Genomic DNA, 21,874 nt, shown 5'->3' with positions numbered 1-21,874 from the left:
TCTTCATCTATCGCGCGCGCGCTCACACACGCAGACACACACACACACACACACACACACACACACACACACACTGAACCGTGCTGCCGCTCGCGTTGATGCTGTTATAGGTTTCTGTCCTCTGTTGGAGGCCAGACTGTATCGTTTAGTTGACATGGTTGCGGTTGTTTGTATTCTTCTTGTGTTGAGTGGCGCCACTTGGTAGCGCAAGCGTTGCTTGTCCGCTAGTGGCAGCGGCGGCGTTATCGATATGTAGTAACTGTGGCCCTATCTTTGGGGGACGTCATTGTTCTTCCGAGTAGTGTAGGTGAGCAGTTCGGTTCGTGACTCCGCAGGAGCCAAGACGGCAGTGCTAGATTACGCCGCGACCGTTGGTGGCATGCATGCACTGCCAGATGGAGGGGCTGTGGTCACGAGGATACACGACCTAGTCGTCAACCGGATCCAACAAGCTTTAAGTTGAGTGGATTTTAATCCTAGCAGTAAAATCTCCACGACAATCTAGCGACTCTCCAGTGACTAGGTTCAAAATGGTTGAAATGGCTCTGTTAGCTATCGGATATAACATCTGAGGTCATCATTCCCCTAGAACTTAGAAGTACTTAAACCTAACTAACCTACGGACATCACACACATCCATGCCCGAGGCCGGATTCGAACCTGTGAACGTAGCGGTTGCGCGGTTCCAGACTGAAGCGCCTAGAACCGCTCGGCCACACCGGCCGGCTCCCAGTGACTAGGTTTCGTGTTGCTGTTCGCAGTGTCGCCGAGACGAAGAGAAGCGAGTGCAGTGCTTGGGGAAGGCGGATCTAATTAGCTTTCCTCGACTCCTTGTTACTAACTGCTGCATTCTATGTAGTACTATTGGTTAAGTTCAACCAGTGGTATTTTTCCTGCCTGGTGGCCGCTAACGCCCCAGTGACCTGCCCTGGAGGTTAGTGTATGTAACGGCAGTGTAAGTTTCCCCGCCTTGCTGCTGCTGTCCGGTAAGGCGTGTAGTTTTGGTAGTTTCCTTGATTTGTAGGTCGTTTGGTGTTTCTTCTACTCTGTTAGTAGGGGTTCCTTTCGGACGCTCTAAAGACAGCATTCTCACGACGTAGTGCTGACCGCTGGTTCCGGCTTTCGCGTGGTGTTCCATCGTTGCACTGGTTATGGGACTTGAGGAAGTTTCAGCAGATTATCATTATTCATTCGTTAGACTGCCACTAGTCTGCGTTACCATCTTGTGAAGTGAATGCAGCTCTTGGCTGCCTTTCTCATCGCTCGCTGAGGTATTTTTGTCGTGACCTACTCCGAGGTCGATTCCTGAAGTACCCTCCGTGACTGTACTTGTGTTTTATTATTGTGTTATTATTTTATTATTGTTATACCGAGTTACCATCATTAGTCTTACTTGTTTGGTGATCAGTTGCTTGTCCTTTTGAATTAACCTTGTTATTATGTTTGGTGTTTTATTGTATGTTTCTAATTTTTTTATTATAATTGCCATTCTAGGCGTTACAGCAAGTTTAAACGGTTGTGCTACCAAGTACTATCATTTTGTCTCACCTGTTTGGTGAACAGTTGCCTGACTTTTAAATTAACTTTTGCTATTGCCTTGCAATTAGACAGTATGTTTGTTAAAATTTTTTGATAGTTGATATCCTTGGTATCAAAGGCCTTCAGCCGTGACTGTCGCTACTTGTCTTAAAATTCTAATGTGGCAATTGTATTTTAGCAGTTAACCTTTAAGGGGAGGTTTACTATCTTTGCCCCAAAGAAGCATGTTCTTTGAGAATTTGTTTCTCGGTATGTGTTATAGATGTCAATGTCAAATTTGTTCAAAATGTTTATTGACATTTCCTCTACAAACTGGAATTTTTTTGACCGGAAATGTCGAAGAGTAAAGGCGGAGGTTTGAGTCCTCCCTCGGCCATGGGTGTGTGTGTTTGTCCTTAGGATAATTTAGGTTAAGTAGTGTGTAAGCTTAGGGACTGATGACCTTAGCAGTTAAGTCCCATAAGATTTCACACACATTTGAACATATGAATAGTAAAGGCGGAAGTGCCGTCGGAACGAAAGAAAATTTCGATGTAGACCTCCACCCGCGGTATGTCACAGGTCCGCCGGCGCGTCTGAAATCAAATGGTTCAAGTGGCTCTGAGCACTATGGGACTTAACAGCTGTGGTCATCAGTCCCCTAGAACTTAGAACTACTTAAACCTAACTAACCTAAGGACATCACACACATCCATGCCCCAGGCAGGATTCCAACCTGCGACCGTAGCAGCCGCGCGGCTCCCGACTGAGCGCCTAGAACCGCTAGACCACCGCGGCCGGCGTGTGAAATCAAAATCGAGTTGATATTACCGAAGTATATAAGATTCTTTAAGAGTTGTACTTCGCTTAAGTTATTTGGACCGTAGGAAACAAAATGGTGGCCATTTGAAAAAAAAGGTGTTTTTTTCATCAATTTCTCGACTTCGTCGGCCAAGTAAAAATATTTATAGTTGATGGATCGGAATAAAAGTGGTACAACTCCTAGACAATTTAGTTACCTTCGTCGGAAACAGAGTCGTGCCAATCGGTTCAGTAGATTTGAAGTTACCATACTCCGCGATACAAAAAAGTAATTTCGAGAGAAACGCGTTTAAAGATTTGACTACATATAAATGCAATATTACGGTACTGACGTTTTTCTGCTATTCTGGGCCTATAAACTAGTCACTCCTCTTCCTCATAGAGGGCGTTCTGCTCGATATGGGCCATCCTGCGCTCCTCGAGAGCCGCTCGTACGGCCGATGACAAGTGGTTTTTCGCCGCTTGAATTCGGTGGTCGTCCGAATGTTTGGCGAACTGCGTCGATGATGATGATGATGATTATTAGTGTTTTAGGGCGCACAACAGCGAGGTTATTAGCGCCCGTTCCCAAAAGTTCAATTCAGAGCCGAATTGTGAGAGAATGGGTATTGTTCAAATTGCAAGATTAGAGACAGCACATCAAAACAGGGAGATAAAACTAAAAATAAAATAGCAGTACAAACAGGTAAAAATAATTAACGGTGGCTGAGTGACCACTTACAAATAATGGGTGACCAAACCACTGGACAGCACATTAAGACTTCAATCCCAATATTTTGGGAAGAAGGCCAGACATCACACAAAAACGTAAAAATCTAGCGACACTCGCCTCATTATTAGTTAAAAGAGAGGGTAGGTCTGGTGGGAAACTGAAATCTTCCCTCAAACCCGCATATAAAACACACTCAGTCGCTGTCGTATCGACAGCTGTGTCCCACATGTCTGACATGTTGGTGGCTCCTCACGACGTAACAGAAAACCATGTGTCAAAGGACAATGTCCTATTCTAAGCCGTGTAAGGGCTACTTCCTCAGCGAATAGAGTCCCAGGTTGACGGCCATCGTTGTCATGGTCATGGTCTTCGCACCAGAATGCAAAAGCTTGGGGGCTAACTTCCAAACACACATGTTGAAACTTTCATTTGAATTTTTGTGTGTATCCTCCCAAGCACCGGTACAATAACTCGTCCTCCGAAAGACAAAAAGTGGTGCGTGAAAAAAAAACGATTTTAGGCAGGCGCTTGTTTTGTTCAACCACGAATAACAAACATTTCCGTTCTGTATTCGGAAAAACCGTTTCAGGGGTGGATTCTAAACACTTTTATGGATCCAAAAATGCAATTAAAAAAATCGATTTTTTGAACCAAAAGATAGTAACCCTCCCCTTAAGACCTTGATGATTTGTTTTCAATATTTTAATAACTGTACTTTGTAAGTTGCAACAAGTTAAACAATTCTTCATTTATTTCCATTAAGACCTTCAGCCGTGAGTGTCGTTACTTGTCTTAAAAATTTAATTTGGGAATTGTATTTTTGCAGCGAGCTTTAACAACTTTCCTTTTTTAATAACTATGATTGTAAGTTGCAGCAAGTTTAATCAATTCTTAATTTATTGCCATTAAGGCCTTCAGCAGTTAAACAATTCTTAAATTTGTTTCATTATTTTAGTTTGTTCTTGATTTTAAATAAACTGTGTGTGATTAAAAGTTAAGCCAACCAATAGTAACTGACTACGGCCCCGCCCACAATCGTAACCGAATCCTGCCTTCCTCGACCATCAGGTCTCTCTCTCTCTCTCTCTCTCTCTCTCTCTTTCTCTCTCTCTCACTCACACACACACACACACACACACACACACACACACACACACACACATGCGTACACACCCATGCAAGATCACAAGTAGAACTAATATTCGGGGACACTGGCTTCTTTCTTTTTGGACGGGAAAGTCTTGCTACAGTGACAATAAACAGGAAGATGTTGAGAAGTACATTACATAAATCCTTCCGCGGACATATTAGGACATGTAATTTATCCTTTCACATGGCCTATTTCGAGAGATTCAACGTAATTATCAAATATTACCTATACTACAGTAATCCAGACATTAAATCCTACTGCATTCGTTCTTGAAGCGGTCATGTGAAACTCTCAAACTGTTTATCAGGATGTCCGTGTGGATGATGTTCTCAGATTCGTTACTTCCAACGGTACGTATTCCAGCCAGGATAATGACTCATTTTTCAATGTCAGCGTTAGGGTTGAGTTCGATACTGAATTCGTTATTTCTTACTTCTTACTGAAGAACGAATCCTGAGCATAATCAGGTTACATAATTTCCGTCCTATTCTGTGGAAGTTTGATTTATTCTTTAATTTGTCTTTTTTTGTTAGTCAGAATTTTAAGTCTTGAAGGGAGCACATTGTGATCCTGTGGGAGTGGTCTAGATGCTTGTAAAACAATAAACCGGTAACCGAGATCGCAGGAATTATTTTTATGCCATGATTACCGGTTTCGGTGAAACTAAACCAGCCATTATCTGATCTTAGGACACATACAGGTTAAAACATCAAGGTAAACAATGGTGATATTAATAGCTGCCTATAACACACAGGCCTCACAACATTATCGTAAGTGGCACATAGGCGTCCCAGAGAGATGACATTATAAATTTTAAGTGTCTCCATCACATACAACAGTACCTAGCTTGCGCTTGTATGTGATGGAGGTCAAATGTAGAACAATTTCCGTCTGGCCCTTGAACAGGCAACTACGTAACAACGTAAGAATTTAAAGCATTGCGTCTACTTCCGTCAGTACGAAGACATCTGAAAATCTAAGCAGAAAAATAATGTTTAACTTATTTATGATCAAATCTATAACCTGTGACAGTGCCTTGTTCTAGTTAACTACCAACAACCAACAACTAAGACACAGCCTGCTAGGTACTCTAGAATGCTATCGACACATATGTCTAAATAAAGAATTATCCATTTTATCATTTAACAAAGAATTATCCAGTTATGGATGACAGTTCACTCATGTAAGGCAATACAAAACAAGAGAACAAGAGTGAATGCTGATTTACACACCACAAAGTAATACATAATCAGTTCATAAAACCTTTGACAAAATCTGATTTATTATAGACTTAAAACATAATAAACATTTGAGAAATCAGCACACGAAGAGTGGAACTGTGAAATTGCTGTCACGTCCTAACTAACACTTCAACATCTTGACACAATTTACGATCTTAATAAAGTACTGACAGTTACAAAATAGTCCACTAACGACGCAATATGGACGTCACATCAATTCAGACGTACTTGAAAATGACGCTTAAGCCGAAACAGTCTGTCCAGTGAGTATTAAATAAAGATTACTTCCTGTAAGCAGCTTTTTGGAGCATGTACTCAAACAATTTCTAAGCCCGCTGACAGTAGATCGACAGTTTTCACAAAAATCAATAAATCGGTACATAGTTTGCTTCATTACATTCGCGGCATGTACCGACCTCTCAGGCCTGCTCTGTCAAAGAAACACACACTGTCGCTCTGTCCACGACCTGTAAACGCAGACTAGCCATTACTCAGCCCTGACAAGCTTCCATTCAGGGATTTCCTCCCAAGTGGCAACACTTGGTGCTCGTTCACACATAACACTGTGCACCGGCTCAAACACATGGCCGCTAGGATGCCACCATTAACTGTGAAACCTCTCACATTCTGATCCTTATGATCTGCTGAAACTGTTCTCTCGCATCCATTGCAAGACAGTTCATCTGGGCGTGAAAGACAGCAACCGCTGCACCAGATAGTAGTTCTCACGGCAACCCCCACCCCCGCTTTGAACATGGTCACATTCGGTACTGTCTTGTACATCAGCTTCTTGAGGCCCTTGATTTGGCTCCACCCAGAAGCGTCTTCTTCGGTGTCACTCCATAAATTAACCACATGTTCATCAAAGCCAAATTCGAGCTGCCAGCCTCGGCTGCCGCTACAGCCCTCTGCGCCCCGTGAGCAGGCGCTGATCACGAAAACTCTCTTCCGGAAGATGCTCTCCTTTTCAGTGCATACAGCCGACTGCCGGCCACTGGACTGAGCCTATCCTCTGTTCTACCACGGCGGTGACTGCTCCATCTCGCGTCCGTTGTGGTCGCATTCTGAAGGTTCGCGTGCCACACGCACCAATGATCGTAATCTCCGGGACCTGGGCAAAGAGCCGCTTCATTTGTCATGGAACCACAGCTTGCTTGCTTTTGTGTTGTATGTTGTTTTACAGGTGTCTTGCTGTGACAAGTCCGCCAAAGAGACTTACTGACGACATTTTTCTCCAGTGAATAGCCTTTACTTTGATCAAAAGCTACGCACTGTCCCACTCAGTAGCCCTTATTATCGGCAGTTACCGTTCGACAAAATTAGCCTTCACGTCCTTCAGTGTCATGAAAGTGAATGTATGACATTTCCGTGTGGACTCTGGCTACAGTTTATTAATTATCAGCTCTAGATTAAAACTGAAGAAATTGGAGAAAATTTGAAAATTGAGAATACTGGACCTGGATAAATTCAAAGAACCAGAGGTTGTTGAGAGTTTCAGAAGAATAATGAGGAAATGATTGACTAGAACAGGGGAAAGAATTCTGCAGAAAATGAAACGGTAGCTTTAAGAGATGAAATAGTGAAGGTAGCGGATGATTAGTTAGGTAAAAACACAAGGTGTAGTAGAAACTCTTGGATATCAAAGGAGATATTGGATTTAACTGATGAAAGCAAAAAGTACAAGAATGTAGCAAATTAAGCGGGCGAAAGAGGATACAAACGTTTAAAAGTGAGACTGGCAGAATGTGCAAACTGACTAAGCAGGAACGGCTAGAGGACAAATGGAGGGATGTAGAAGCATATATCACAAAGGGAAAGATTCCTCCTAGATAAAAATTAAACAGGCCTTTGGAAAAGAGCTGAATGAATATCAAGAGTTCAGATGGAAGACCAGTCCTAAGCATAGAAGGGAGAGCTGAAAGGTGGAAGGAGTATATAGATGGTCTGTAGAAGGAATGTGAACTTGAAGGAAATGTCGTAGAAAGGGAAGAGAAAGTATATGAAGATGAGATGGGAGATGTTGCAAGAAGAATTTGACAGGGCCCTCGGAGTAGACGACGTTCTGTCAGAACTACTGATAGCCTGGGGAGTGCCAGGTATGACAAAATTTTTCCATCTTGTGTGATAGATTTATAAGGCAGGAGAAAACCCTCAGACTTCAAGTGGAATGTAATAATTTCAGTTCCAAAGAAAGTAGTCGCTGACAGTGAAATTATTAAACTCTCAGTTTAGTAAGTCATAGTTCCAAGATGCTAAAAAGAACAGACGACGTCGGGGAGGGGTCTGGATTCCGGACAATGCAGGATGACGCGAGGCAATAATGACCTCACGGCTTATCTGGGAAGATAGGTCAAGGAAAGGCAAACGTACGTTTATAGCATTTGTAGACACCTGCTGACTGGAGTATTCTCTTTGAAATTCTGAAGGTTGCGGGGGTAAAATAAAGGGAGTGAAAGACTATTTACAACTTATACATAAACCTGACTGTAGTTGTAAGAATCGAGAGGCATGAAAGGGAAGGAGTGGTTGAAATGGGATTGAGGCAGCGTTGTAGCGTTCAGTCTATACAGTCAGCCAGCAGTAAACGAAACGATAGAAAAATTTGGAGTAGGAATTAAATTTCATATAGACTTAGGATGTCTTTTCTGACGATACGTTTCGAGAGGTGTAGCTATGTATGGAATTGAAACATTGACCATTAACAGTGTCGACAAAACGAGAACTGAAGTTTTTGAAATGTGATGCACCGGAATATTGCTGAGGAATGTATGGGTACATCACAGTACTAATGAGGAAGTATTGAATGCAATGAGGACAAGTAATGTGTGGCGCACCTTGACTAGAAGACAGGCTCAATTGGTAGGACACTTCTGAGACATCGAGGGATCACCATTTCAGTATTGAAGGGAAGTGTGAGGGATAAACGTCGTAGAGGAAGACCAAGAGATGAATACAGTAAGAAGATTCAGAATGATGCAAGTTGTAGTAGTTATTCAGAGATAGGAAGTTTGCACAGGATAAACTAGCACGGAGAGCTGCATCAAAGAAGTCTTCAGACTGAAGATCACAACAACAACAACAACAACAACATTTACACTTATATTCTAAGAGTTTGAGGAGAGGAGGTACTTTACTCAGCTTCTAGGGTCATGTGGTAGAAAAAAGATACGAAAGATTATGTGTAATAAGCGGCGTCTGAAGACCTGCATGGAACGCTGAAATTCTAAAAATACGGGGAGTAACTTTAGGTGGTCAAAGGAGAGAATGGGTTCAATGATGCTTTTTTTTAGGTAGAATAGTAGAATTATATAATGCTCATGCTGGGCCAGTGGGAATCTTTAGCAGTTTTAGTCTATTGCAGTGTGTTTTACAGCTAGTGGTTTTTCATATTGTGACACGACCACAGTCTAACATACACAGTCAATACACTCCCTAGTGCGAAAGTTGGTACCGTTCGAAAAGTGGAGCAGCATTAGCGCCCCAAGCGATGAGAAATCAGACACTCATATGCCTAATAAGGCTAATGTTTGTTTTTAATTATTTTCAATCTAATTAACGGAACAATTGTTATATTTTTGCGTTAGTAAGTTAAAAGAGTGAAAGGTGGCTACACTGAGCCACAGCGCCAGAGATCGCGCTAGAGAGTATTGTTCCGCCGCCTCCACTGGCAGTGATTCTTGAGATGTCATGGTAGGCAGTGCGTGTCGAGAACTCGTAGTAGGCAGTGGTTATTGAGAGGTAGCGGAGGAGTGTGCTCGCTGAGATGTCGTAGTGAAAAGTGTTTGTTCCATGTCTTATGCAGTTGTTTGATGGAATAGATAGCAGATGTTGTTCTAATGGAGATATTGTAATGATTTGAGAGGTTTTCATCAATATATGAAGGTAACAAAACTTGATTTATTTTTCATTATTTTAATGTTGTAAATAATGCGTCATTACAGGTTCAGTCAACAAAGCATCTGGCTTGTGTTCTTGTATTAGAGTGTAATTCTGGGTTTCTTGCGTAATTATAGTATTTCTACTTTCTTTAATTATTTCAGTATAAATGGTATTTGAAATTTCTTGTCTTGTTGAAGAAGAACCGTGCCAGATGTGTACGTTGAGTCATACTTCCACACACAGAACACTGACACTTTTGTTTTGGTTTCGTAGGTTTATAGTTGCTGGGGACTTAATTAATTAATTAATTGTGTTAATGAAAATTTCCATTTCATTCCTTGTTGTTGTTCTATGCAGTCACATTGCGTAATAATACTAGTCAGGGCCAACCGTTTACGAGACTTCGCAATCGGACAGACAGCTACTGAAGCAAAAAATTAAAATTATTTGCATTTTATTTTAATTAAGCCCCCATGCACGTGGCGACCGCTGCTTCGGATCGTCCCTTGGAATTCTTCTGATTGTAGAAATAGTAGACAGTAGGATTGTTGTAGTAATTTGTAGTTTAGTAATTGTAGTCTATATTGCATGTGTAGATTTGGTAATTGTCATTCTTCTAATGGTATTTTTTTTTTGCAAAATTTCATTTCTGTTGTCTTGTCTACGGGTTTGACAATTAGTGCAATTATTTCAATTGTTCGATTAATCGTGTTTGAGGGAAACATTTCGTGTGAATGGTATTGTTGGAGGTAAAGTGTCATTGTGTGTAATTTTCATACAGTGACGAGTTTTGTATATTTTGTAAATGATTACGCGATCGATGAAAAAGGCAAAAATGATGGATAGTGAGAATGACGAAATTGTTAACATGGCGAACTCGCCAACAGAGGAAAACAGTATCATGAATAATGAAGTGGAAAACAATTTAATAAGTCGGGAAAATAGTCCGGAACCATTTCAAAATTTCTCTCAATCAGAAAATTTTCAGAATTCGAGATTAACGACACAAGATTCTGGAATAGTATCGAACACAGAAGCTTTACAGCTATGACGAAAGAAGTTGGTTTCGCGGGAAATGTTAGGGGCGAAAAGAATTTCGAACCGGCTATTATGGAGCAGTTGATGGGTGCAATATTAAATCTGGAAACACGGATGGGAACAATGGAAACACGCTTAGGGTCTGAATTTAAAACAGAGATGGGAACTTTGCGATCTGAAATTAAAACTGATATAGGAACAATTAAAACTGATATGGGAACAATGGAAACACATTTTGACTCACTGGGATCACAGTTAGGATCTGAATTAAAAACAATGGAAACACGGTTAGATTCGCGAATAGGGACATGTTTCAAAAACATGAAGGATGAATTAAAGAAAGAGATTAGAGAGGAAGTACAACCGATTTTGAATGCTCACAATAATAGATTAATTGCAGTAGAGATTAGACAAAGGGAACAGGATAGAGAACAGGAAGAAAGAGATCGCGTGATAGTACAAAAATTTTCAGAGTTAAATTTACAACGTGTACACGATAAGGAAGAAATATTTGAGAGAATCGATGAATCCGTACCAAATGACAGAATAATTAATCTAACACAACAATATGAACAGTTAACTACCAAATGTGTCAACACTGAAACCCGAGTCGCGACACTTACGGAAGACGTAGGTAAACAGAAAGAAAAAATAGGTGACTTATCGGAAAGAGTTGAGGAGATTTCTGATAAACTGACAAATCTTAGTTTACATGGGGACAGATATTCGGATGATACAGCTCCATCGCCATTTGCGGAAACTGAAGAGTACCAGAACATAAATAAACATGTTGAAAATCAGGGAAAATTTAATGAACGTGTTAAAAGGGAAGTTGAGGCATTACGAAAGCAAGTCAAACAAATTGAAGGGGAAATTGTAGGAAAAGACAGCAAAAGAAATTTGGAATCACAGATAGCAGAGGGGTTTGAGGAAAATAATTTGTTTCATTTACGGGATGCAACAAGAGAGCGCCAGACGCGCGAACTTGACAATAATCAACACTGGGACTGGGACAGACGCGGTAGGTCTTTGTCGCCACGAGGCGAAAACTTTGACTATAAACACTTTTTGACTGTTCGGAAATTTAAGATCTTCCGCAATTCTAAGAATGACATACATCCATGTGCATGGTTAGATCAATTTATGTACGCACTTCCACCAAATTGGCCACTAAGTCACAAACTGGAATTTATGTGTGGATATTTAGAAAACGAACCGGCGACGCGGATGCGCGCACTCATTAGAGATTGTAATAATCTGAATGATTTTTATCATGCATTTCTATCGGCATATTGGTCCGAAAACACACAAGACAGAGTCAAACATAGTCTGATTATGCAGCGTAATTTTAAACAGTCTGAGTTCCGCACGCCGGCAGAATACTTTGAAGACATGATTCGAAAGAATCAGTTCCTGTCCAACCCTTATAACCCGACTGAATTAATTCGCATTTGTTTAACTAAGCTGCCACAATCCATAAGACAAATTGCTTTAGCTGGAAGATGTAAAGACGACATTGAGACTTTGAAGACTTTGTTACAAGAACTTGAGTATGACAACGACGACGGGACTTCTTGTAACTTTTTCAGTAACAGTAATTACGATAGATTTTCAGAGAAAAGGGATAGTGATCGGAACGGGCGTTATATGGGTAATTTTGAGAATGACAGACGTAACAGACAGGACAATAGATACCAGCCTTATGACAATAACAGACGTTCTAACAGAAATTACACAGACAATTATAATAACGGTAATTCGTACCGGAATGATCAATCATACGGAAACAGTAATCGGTATCATCAAGACAGAAATTATCCATACAGTAATAGAAATTCTTACTACAGAAATAACCAGGGTAGTAGGTCTAACAGTAATTTCAGAAGTGACAGTCGAAATTATACAAGAAGTAGTTATGCAGACAGACAGGAAAACAGAAATTTTAATAACAGACACAACCAAGAATTTGCATCTAACAGACAGGAAGGACCTAATTGGCATACTCCGCGTGACAGAAATTCAGAGAGACAAGTGGAAATAGTAGAAATTGATCCGCGAAATGACGGGAATAATCAAAGACGTGACGCAAACAATCGACCATGACTTGCAGCTTCGGCTTCTGGCAGCGATATAGACGGTTCAGAAAGTAATGACACTACAACTTTACACTACGTACGCCTGGAAGATATGAGAGACATTTTGCTAGGCGAAAAGGAAAATACTGTAGACGCATTTTTACATCCTGTTATTGAAGTATGTGTGGGTAAGAATAAGTTCACTGCAGTTTTAGATTCTGGGAGCCCATTGAACGTCATTAGTGAATCAGTTTTTCGTACATGTGAAAGAACTATTGCCTGTTCTGTGTTACCTATTTCTAAAACTACAATTCGAGGAGCGATTTCTGCAAAAGGTGTGGAAGTTAAACAACAGACCAACCTAAATTTCATTTGTCAAGGATACGAATTGTCTGCTAATTTTATTATTGTTCCATTACTCAGTACACAGATTATATTAGGTATGGAGTTTCTTAACACACATAAGGCAATTTTGAACTTTAAAGAAGGAAGTGTGAATTTGACTGTTGCCGGAATGCCGAAATGTTTGAAATTTTTCGAGTGTTTAGCAAGATCTGAATCAGATACAAAATGTTTAAGGTTTCTTACTTCTGATGTTTTCGTTGAGCATTATGACGACAGTGTGTTTATTCATGACAATGACAATAGATACAGAGACGCGAAGGAGGATATAATTAGTAGCGAAGAATTAATTAATGAAAAGGTTAAAAAAGCTGAAGTGCCAGATGACGTTGCAAGAGAAGAGCTGCACCATATTTTGACTTCACATGCTACAGTGTTTAGTCATCACACAGGAACTATACAAGGCTTACAATATTTATTTAAAGTAAAAGAACACACACCATTTCGCGGGAAAACGTACGCTATTCCTTTGGCTTACAGAGACAAGGTTAAGAATGAACTTCAATACATGTTAGATCAGGACATTATTGAGCCAGCAGTCAGTCCTTATACCAGCCCATTACATGTCGTTCTTAAAAAGGATGGGTCAATTCGTTTGGTTCTGGACTCCAGACAGGTAAATAATATTATTATTCCTGAAACTGACCGTCCACAAAATTTAGATGAACTTCTTCAACACTTCCATGGAATTAAAGTTTTATCCACGATTGATATGCGCGCAAGTTTTTGGCAAATAGAACTCCACCCTGATTGTAGAAAATATACTGCCTTTTTAGCCTTTGGTAACTGTTACCAGTTTCGGAAATTACCATTTGGACTTACTGTATCTTCTGCAGCATTTATTCGTAGTTTAAACGAAATTTTACCTGTTTATCTTCGTGACAATATTACTTCATATGTTGACGACATTCTTATTGCTATACGTTCTTGGAGTGAACACAACATAATTTTGGATTCATTATTGCGTATTTTTGCACGAGTTGGCATTACAGTGAACTTGGAAAAATCTGAATTTGGTCGTTCTCAGGTGAAATTTCTCGGTCACATTATTTCTACAGAAGGTATTCTTCCCGATCCAGAGAAACTAGAAGCTATTCGTAATTATGCTGTTCCTACCACAAAACGTGATGTTCGTAGTTTCCGTGGTGTCTGTAATTTTCTTAGACGCTTTGTTAGATTGGACAATTTGGCCACACCTCGTTTATGTGAACTATCTGGAAAAAATTCTAATTGGTGTTGGGATGAGGAATCTCAGTCAGAATTTGAACAACTTCGTGATGCTTTAGTTGCTGCTCCACTTCTTTCACATCCGGATTTATCTAAAGATTTTTGTTTGGCGACGGACTCATCATACAAAGGCCTAGGTGCACATTTGTTTCAAGAGATAGAAGAAAACGGCGTTGTAGTACAGAAAACTATTGCCTTTGGAAGTCGTGTTCTCTCTAAATCAGAAAAGAATTATTCGATTACGGAACTTGAAGCGTTGGCTGTTGTTTGGGCTTTCACAAAATTTCGCACATTTTTGTATGGCAGACATACTAAGGTTTACACCGATCATCGAGCTCTGGAATTTCTTATGTCGACAAAATTAACTCATGGAAGATTGTCACGATGGGCGCTGTACCTACAGGAATTTGATTTTAGTATTGTTTACATACAGGGATCTTCAAATATTGTTACTGATGCTTTATCACGTGCACCTATGGGTTTGAAACAAAGCGCTGAAGAGGACTGCAAGGGAAACAATTATTGTTTGATGTACATTCAAGGTGTTGCGTTTGAGAACTTTATTTCGTCTTCGCTCCACGACATCGCTAAGGAGCAAAATAAGGATCCCATCTGGAAGGACATTAAGGAGAAGTGGAGGAGAAAGGAAAGCGTAGCGATCAGACAGTATTATTTAGTTCGCAATGACATTCTTTTCAAACGAAAATCGGTCGACAACTCTGTTTGTTTAGTTTGTATTCCTGATGAGTGGGTCAATAAATTGATTTGGTACACACATTTCAGTTATGCGCACTTTGGTCCCAGAAAATGCTTTCATAAATTACGAGAAAATTGCTACTTCAGTAATATGGAAAAACGAATTCGATCTGTTCTTGCCAAATGCAAATTATGTCAAAAGGCTAAGCCTCCAACGATTTCTCACAGAGCACCGTTGTTTCCTATCATTCCAGCGAAATTAAAGGACATGGCTGCAGTCGATTTGTTCGGTCCAGTGGTTCGTTCTACTAATGGTTTTGCGTACATTTTCGTAGCAGTGGAATTGACATAAAAATATGTGTGTTTTACACCTTTACGCAAAGCAACAGCTCGTTCAGTATCTAACGCTTTCACCAAACATTTTCTTAAAGAAGTGGGTCATGTTGATAAGGTTATATCAGATAATGGATCACAGTTTCGCTCTAAAATTTGGCTTCGTACTCTACGGCGTCGTAAGATTAAACCAGTTTTCATTTCACTTTTTCCCCCTCAATCTAACGCTTCAGAGAGATGGATGAAGGAAATCAATAAATTGTGTCGACTTTATTGTCATCAGAATCACAGAATTTGGGATCAGTATCTTCATATTTTTCAAAACATTCTGAATGAACTTCCTAATGACTCAACTTCTTTACCGCCTCTATTGATATTAAAAAATAAAGTACCAACAAATCGCATTTCTGAAATCGTTCCTATTCCGCCTTCGCGGAAACTGCGGCATTCTGAAGTTGTCAACCTGGCTCTACAAAATATTGCATCTGCGGCTGCTAGAAGAGAGAAATCAGCTAAACGTCCTGGTCGTTTAAAAATTTTGTTAGTTGGTCAAAAGGTGTTAATTAAGTCTCATCGTTTGTCTCATAAAGGAAAAGGCTTATGTCGCAAATTTTTTCTGCTTTATAACGGTCCATATAGAATTCGCAAAATTATTCACGATAACACTGTTGAAGTAGAAACTCTTAAATCTCGACGCTCTAAGGGAATACATCACATATCTAATGTTAAAATTTTTGTGGAATGATATACATTAGAGAAACTAACAGCTACATGTAAACATGCAGAGAATGCAAGGATACCGCGCTGTGTTTTGGCGGCGGCGCGTACTCAAAGCAACAGTGAAGTCTGCGCGCCGCACAAGGCTGTCGTTGACCGCAAACAATTACTTCCTACGTCGCGCGCCTACAGCTGATCGAACGCTCAGTGCGAATGCACTGACAGCCGTAAACAAATACACAGTCTAATTTCTCCGACTAAATCCTGTATAAAGCTATAGTGACTTGATGAATTATGTTATTAACGTTCAGTATTTTTCAGGATTGGGTTGTATAAAGTATTTAAGACCTTCAGGTAAATTCTGTGTGTGTCCGACGTTAAGAGGACTTGCTATGGAGAAAATTTCAGGAAGAATGTAATTTCGAAAAAAAAGAAGTAAAAAACCAAAAAGGTAACGATTAATTGAGTTTATTTTTCAGGTAACATAATTCCACTTAGGTACGTACTTTAGACGTAATTTGCTGCTCGCGATTAGGTGATTCATACTTTGTGCTAATTTCATGTTCTATGAATTTACTTGTGAAGCGACGTGCTTGCGTACATTTACTGATTTTGACAATGTTTTATTAATGAACAGTGTTATTACTTGCGTATATTATGCATCGCTTGGCTGCTATGCTTTTTCACTGATGTTATATTTTTTTAATTATGTGCCTGCTGTGCTTATTTATTTAAATTGTAATTGGCAACTGATTAATTGTGCTGACTGTGGTTATGTATGTAAGTTATACTTTGTGATTTATCTGCTTGCGCCTTCATGTTTACTTATTGAGATTACGTATGAACATTTATTTGCTTATGCTGATATGATGATAATGACCTGTTTATTATGTAAGATACATATTTGGTGCTTTGCGTATGGATTGCATATTAACACATTTCCTTTTGTTGTCATAATTACTCTTTAATTTGGTGTATAGAAATGCTGATATACTGTGTGCGAACATGGAGTTTAGGTCACACTATGGTATTAATTATAGATTGTTCGCTTGGCAGAGACTTGTTGTAGGAATTGTGTTGCATCAACTTGTTGACATTCTGTTCTCTACTGGTATATTGTCGCGCTATTGCATGTTTTGCTTACGCTCAGTGCCTTATATTTTTTAGATAAGAAAATCAACTGCTATAATTCTACGTACGACATTAGTACAAGAAACTTCATAGAAGTCACATGAGCTGGAGGTTTTATGGAAGCTGTATAAATTTATGTTACTAGGAAGGAAGCTAACGACATGACATACCAACACTAGGTTATTACACTGCATTCTTCGTGAGCAACTGAAATAGGAAGTGACACTTGACACACAAAATACTCCACATGTTTGCTTCTGCCATGATTCTTGAAGTGGTGTACACACTGTGAAATATTGTGATCATTCACACTCCATAATCGTACTTAATTACTGAAAGTTCTTCGAACTAAAGGCTGTTAGAGGTCATGTATGCATTTCTTTTATTTATGGATGGACAAGGAACCAAAATGTATCTTATAATTTATAATGAGTAGAAAATTTGGGTGAGATGGATTACACAGAGGTTGTGTGTGGACACTGTGTCGTCGGATTGTATGGGATGATGAATTGAAGTTGCACTAGGATTTTGTCTGTACTTGTTCGAGCAGACTGACTAGAGGAAAGTGTTGTTATGGAAGTGAAATGATATTGGTGCTGAGGTTTATATGTATCGACGTATTGAAGAGGTATTATTGAGGTATTGAGATTATATGAAGTTGATGATTATTGGAGTTTTCGTGGACAAGAGGTAAGGTAAATGATATTGATGATAAGGTTTATATGTATCGACGTATTGAAGAGGTATTATTGAAGTATTGAGATTATGTGATGCTGATGATTATTGTAGTTTTGGTGGATAAGAGGTGAAGTAAGTGAGGAGCATATTTTTTTTATTTTTGTTGGTCTATATGGAACAAGGAGGATGAAGATGGCAGACTAGAACACTCAAGTAGAAGGAAGATTGTCTACACACACACTTTGTTAAATCACTAAGCAGTATATACTTTTTTTTTTGAGAGAGGAAGATTTTGCATATCTTGGCTCACTGACTGTTGTTCAGCAACCGTACATTTGATCTGGCTTGGCAAACATTGGTCTTGACATGATGACTATGACGTTGACTAACTATTATTGACTGTTATACATTGCTGCCACTACTACTTGATACACACGATGAACATAAAATTTTGACAGAATTGCATTTACACAGTTAACACTATTCAGTTACACAGTAGCACTAATGTGGATGAAAGATGAGTGAGTGTGTTTTGTGTGTTTTCCTTTTCCTATCCCAAATTGGTACAAACCTATCTCCTAAATATTATTTTACTTGTTTGTTGTGGCTTGCACTGACACCCATAAATATTATAGGTTTACTTCTACTTGTGAATTGTAATAGTTAATATGACAACTACCTGATATCATTTGTGCATTTATTATGATTTGTATGTTTAGTGTAAGAGCATTGATAATATTTTTGTTAATTGTGTGTGCACTGAACTGTCTCATTAGTGATAGTGAATATTATGGACTGTTACCTGCACTTGTTTAACATAATGGGTGCCACTTGGAAATGTTTAATTTGTGCTAATGAACTTTGATTAACTGACTGATTAGTGATTGGGAGTATTATGGACTGTGATTTGCACTTTTTCTACATGATTGGTGCCACTAGGACATGTTTAATTTCTGCTGATGAACAGTGTGATTAGTGAAAGTGAATATTATGGACTGCGGTCAGCACCTGTTCAACATTGCTGGGTGCCACTGGTGGACTGCTTCTACTGAAATGATGTCACATGTTGCTGTCTGCACCTGCTCAACACTGCTGGGTGCCACTGATGGACTGTTTCTACTAAAAAGATGTCACCTGTTGATGTCTGCACCTGTTCAACATTGCTGTTGCCACTAATGGAACTTCTTCTACTGAACAGATGTCACCTGTTGATGTCTGCACCTGTTCAACATTACTGTGTGCCACTGATGGACTGCTTCTACTAAAAAGATGTCACCTGTTGATGTCTGCACCTGTTTAACATTACTGGGTGCCACTGATGGACTGCTTCTATTGAAATAATGTTACTTGTTGGTATTTGCACCTGTTGACCATTGCTGGGTGCTACTGCTGGAACTATCAACTACTTGTTTTTTCTAAATCAAAAGCGTTTATGTGAATATTTGTATAAACCGATTTTTGTGTATTACTGTTTGTGAAAAGTTATGAGACTCTTACCTGCACATATTCGTCGTTGCTGACGCTATTCATTGAAATGTTTAACCACATAATACTTGTGTAAACTATTATGTAAAGTTACATGTATGAAAGAATTTGTATTGCTTACTGTATTTTATATATTAGGTTATTGAAAGGTCAGTGCAAAGCCAAAATTTTATATAGTTATATGATATTTACGCATTAATATTATCTTTTATTTTGTCTGTATTTTTTTGACGAATTAGGTGGCATTTTCACCACCAATACTGGCAAAAATTCCATCAAATTCTAGCACGTGGAGGAAGGGCATATGAAAGGTGGCTACACTGAGCCACAGCGCCAGAGATCGCGCTAGAGAGTATTGTTCCGCCGCCTCCACTGGCAGTGATTCTTGAAATGTCATGGTAGGCAGTGCGTGTCGAGAACTCGTAGTAGGCAGTGGTTATTGAGAGGTAGCAGAGGAGTGTGCTCGCTGAGATGTCGTAGTGAAAAGTGTTTGTTCCATGTCTTATGCAGTTGTTTGATGGAATAGATAGCAGATGTTGTTCTAATGGAGATATTGTAATGATTTGAGAGGTTTTCATCAATATATGAAGGTAACAAAACTTGATTTATTTTTCATTATTTTAATGTTGTAAATAATCGTGCATGGGGGCTTAATTAAAATATAATGCAAATAATTTTAATTTTTTGTAGCTGTTTGTCCGATTACGAAGTCTCGTAAACGGTTGACCCTGACTAGTTTTTGTACGCAATCTGACTGCATGGAACAATAACAAACAATGAAATGAAAATTTTCGTTAACACAATTAATTAATTAATTAAGTCACAGCAGCTATAAAACCTACGAAAACCAAAACACAAGTGTCACTGTTCTGTGTGTGGAAGTATGACTCAACGTACACATCTGGCACTGTTCTTCTTCAACAAGACAAGACATTTCAATTACCATTTATACTGAAATAATTAATGAAAATAGAAATACTATAATTACGCAAGAAACCCAGAATTACACTCTAATACAAGAACACAAGCCAGATGCTTTGTTGACTGAACCTGTAATGACGCATTATTTACAACATTAAAGTCATGAAAAATAAATCAAGTTTTGTTACCTTCTTATATTGATGAAAACCTCTCAAATCATTACAATATCTCCATTAGAACAACATCTGCTATCTATTCCATCAAACAACTGCATAAGACATGGAACAAACGCTTTTCACTAACACATCTCAGCGAGCACACTCCTCCGCTACCTCTCAATAAACAGTGCCTACTACGAGTTCTCGACACGCACTGCCTACCATGACATCTCAAGAATCACTGCCTACTACGAGTTCTGAACAAGCACTGCTCTCCGCTACATCTCAATAATCACTGCCTACTACGACATCTCAATAATCACTGCCAATGGAGGCGGCAGAACATTACTCTCTAGCGCTGTGGCTCAGTGTAGCCACCTTTCATATGCCCTTCCTCCATAGGGTAGAATTTGATGGTATTTTTGCCAGCATTGGTGGTGAAAATACCACCAAATTCGTCATTGTCATGGACTCGTAGTAGTCAGTGTGTGTTGAGATGTGCTAGTGGGCGGTGTTTGTCGAGATGTTGTTCCATGTTTTATGCACTTGTTTGATGGGCTAGACAGCAGATGGTTCGAATGGAAATACTGTAATGATCAGAGTGCTTTTCGACCTTTCATATGCCCTTCCTCCACGGGCTAGAATTTGATGGTATTTTTGCCAGCATTGGTGGTGAAAATACCACCAAATTCGTCAAAAAAATACAGACAAAAATAAAAAAGAATATTAATGCGTAAATATCATATAACTAGATAAAATTTTGGCTTTGCACTGACCTTTCAATAACCTAATATATAAAATACAGTAAGCAATACAAATTCTTTCATACATGTGACTTTACATAACAGTTTACACAAGTATTATGTGGTTAAACAGTTCAATCAATAGCGTCAGCAATGACGAATATGTGCAGGTAAGAGTCTCATAACTTTTCACAAACAGTAATACACCAAAAATCCGTTTATACGAATATTCACATAAACACTTCCCATAGCCCATGAAAAAAGTAGTTGACAGTTCCAGCAGTAGCACCCAGCAATGGTCAACAGGTGCAAAAACCGACAAGTGACATTTTTTCAGTAGTAGCAGCCCATCAGTGGCACCCAGTAATGTTGAATAGGTGCAGACACCAACAAGTAACACCATTTCAGTATCAGCAGTTCCATTAGTGGCACCAGCAATGTAGAGCAGGTACACACAGCAACAGGTGACATCTTTTCAGTAGAAGCAGTCCATCAGTGGCACCCAGTAATGTTAAACAGGTGCAGACACCAACAAGTAACACCATTTCAGTATAAGCAGTTCCATTAGTGGCACCAGCAATGTTGAACAGGTGCAGATATCAACAGGTGACGTATTTTAAATATAAGCAGTTCCATTAGTGGCACCAGCAATGTTGAACAGGTGCAGACACCCACAAGTAACATCTTTTCAGTAGAAGCAGTCCACCAGTGGCACCCAGCAATGTTGAACAGGTGCTGACCGCAGTCCATAATATACACTTTCACTAATCACACTGTTCATCAGCAGAAATTAAACATGTCCTAGTGGCACGAATCATGTAGAAAAAGTGCATATAACAGTCCATAATATTCACTATCACTAATCACACAGTTCATCAGCACAAATTAAACATGTCCTAGTGGCACCAATCATGTAGAAAAAGTGCAGGTAACAGTCCATAATATTCA

This window comes from Schistocerca nitens, chromosome 7 (assembly GCF_023898315.1).
Source record: "Schistocerca nitens isolate TAMUIC-IGC-003100 chromosome 7, iqSchNite1.1, whole genome shotgun sequence".
Taxonomy (NCBI): domain Eukaryota; kingdom Metazoa; phylum Arthropoda; class Insecta; order Orthoptera; family Acrididae; genus Schistocerca; species Schistocerca nitens.
Note: the sequence above shows the minus strand (reverse complement) of the source record.